The sequence below is a fragment of the Mus pahari genome, chromosome 21, assembly GCF_900095145.1.
Source record: "Mus pahari chromosome 21, PAHARI_EIJ_v1.1, whole genome shotgun sequence".
In the NCBI taxonomy this organism is placed as follows: domain Eukaryota; kingdom Metazoa; phylum Chordata; class Mammalia; order Rodentia; family Muridae; genus Mus; species Mus pahari.
In genome coordinates this window covers 36905784-36907183 of record NC_034610.1, presented here as the reverse complement: position 1 = coordinate 36907183, position 1400 = coordinate 36905784, and the positions used below count along the sequence as shown (strand labels likewise).

The 1400-nt window shown below is 42.4% G+C and overlaps 1 protein-coding gene and 1 pseudogene across 3 annotated transcripts in view; one reads left to right on the top strand and one right to left on the bottom strand.

Moving 5' to 3' along the window:
- Utrn (utrophin) overlaps nt 1-1400 on the top strand; it is a 494125-nt gene that overhangs the window by 19626 nt on the left and 473099 nt on the right. The gene's annotated exons all lie outside the window — the stretch shown is intronic.
- LOC110338446 overlaps nt 1184-1400 on the bottom strand; it is a 2691-nt pseudogene continuing 2474 nt past the window's right edge.

Here is a 1400-nt window from a genome sequence, read left to right as displayed (position 1 = left end):
CCCAAGTTTAATGGGAGCCATTTCCTGGGTAGTTTTAGATAGATACGTGGAAGGGCATTGTGGGTTGGGCCTGAGTAGCTTGCTGTTCATCTGTGACGGGGACACAGAATTTTGTGCAGATATTGGCTACATTGAAGAGTGGGGCAAGTCTTAACAACCCATTTAGGAAAAACCATATTTAGATTGACTTAAAAGAAAGAGACCACAAAATAGAACCAATAAAATCTATCCCAAACAGACTTAACAGCAAAATTGGTTTCCAAGTGATACAGGATCCAGTTGTCAGTGAATTGTTGTCTTGTCTTGTGTGAAATGATAATGCTTTTTGAAATTTACAATGTAAATATTGACTCAGAAATGAGAGGATGTTCCTGAATTTAATTAGTGTGGAAGATGCCTGGCCATTTCCCCCAAAGCCTAGCTTGCAGTGAGCTCTGAGTCAAGCTCTGAATGTATTCTGGTCTTTGTATCTCCATGTAGTCTCTGCAGAGGTTTAGAGGAGGCCTTACTGTAGAATGTAGACACAGAAAGGCGCCATGCAACGGAGAACAAGCGTTCTTTGTAAAGATAGCAAGGAAAGAACACTAATCTCACTTTGAAGCAGGGATAATCATCTTGGACAAGTAAAATCTGTAGGCAAGAGAGCCGGGAAAACTATTTCCGCTCAACTTTAATTGAAGACTAGGGGTGTTAAACCTGATGCTGCGAAGATGATGTCATCCTGTGTTACCGCATTCAGCTTCAGCAGAGACGGTGGAGTCAATGCAAATTAAAAATAAATCGAGAGCAGATGTTGAAGAATACCTTTCATTTAGGGAATAATTAAGCAGTGGAAAGGTCATTGGAGTTTAGTCAATAAAGCTGGGAGGTGCTGAAGTCATAATTATTCAGCTAACAGATGCCTGCTTTTGGTTGTGCACTGCTGGGGAGCATTTGGGACTGGTGACTGGAGGAAGCTGTTCCTATCTTGTTGGATGGAAAGTTCCAGCTTCCAAAGTTGCCCATCCAGTGGACTAACTTGAATGTACACTGCATGAGCCACCGCCACAGAAACTGTGGCTCATTATCTATCTTTGAAGCAAACCAGAGGAAGCCCTTGCAACGATCAGGATTGTGTGCTGCTGAGATCTGTGTTTTTGGTTTGGCCAAATATAGTGTTTTTTCATTGCAGTCTTGCTAGGTGTCAGGGCTTAGTCCCTGAAAAAAGTGGCAACTTATAGAAGAAAAGCCTTAGGGCTTTTAGAGGGTTGTAGTCTGTGACTGTCTTGCTGTGGAGTGTGGCAGCAGGCAGGCACAATACTGCAGCAGTAGTTGAGAGCTTATTTTATTTTTTTTCCTGCAAATAATTGGGAATGACTTGGGCTTTTGAAATTTTAAAGCCCTCCCCCAGTGACACACCT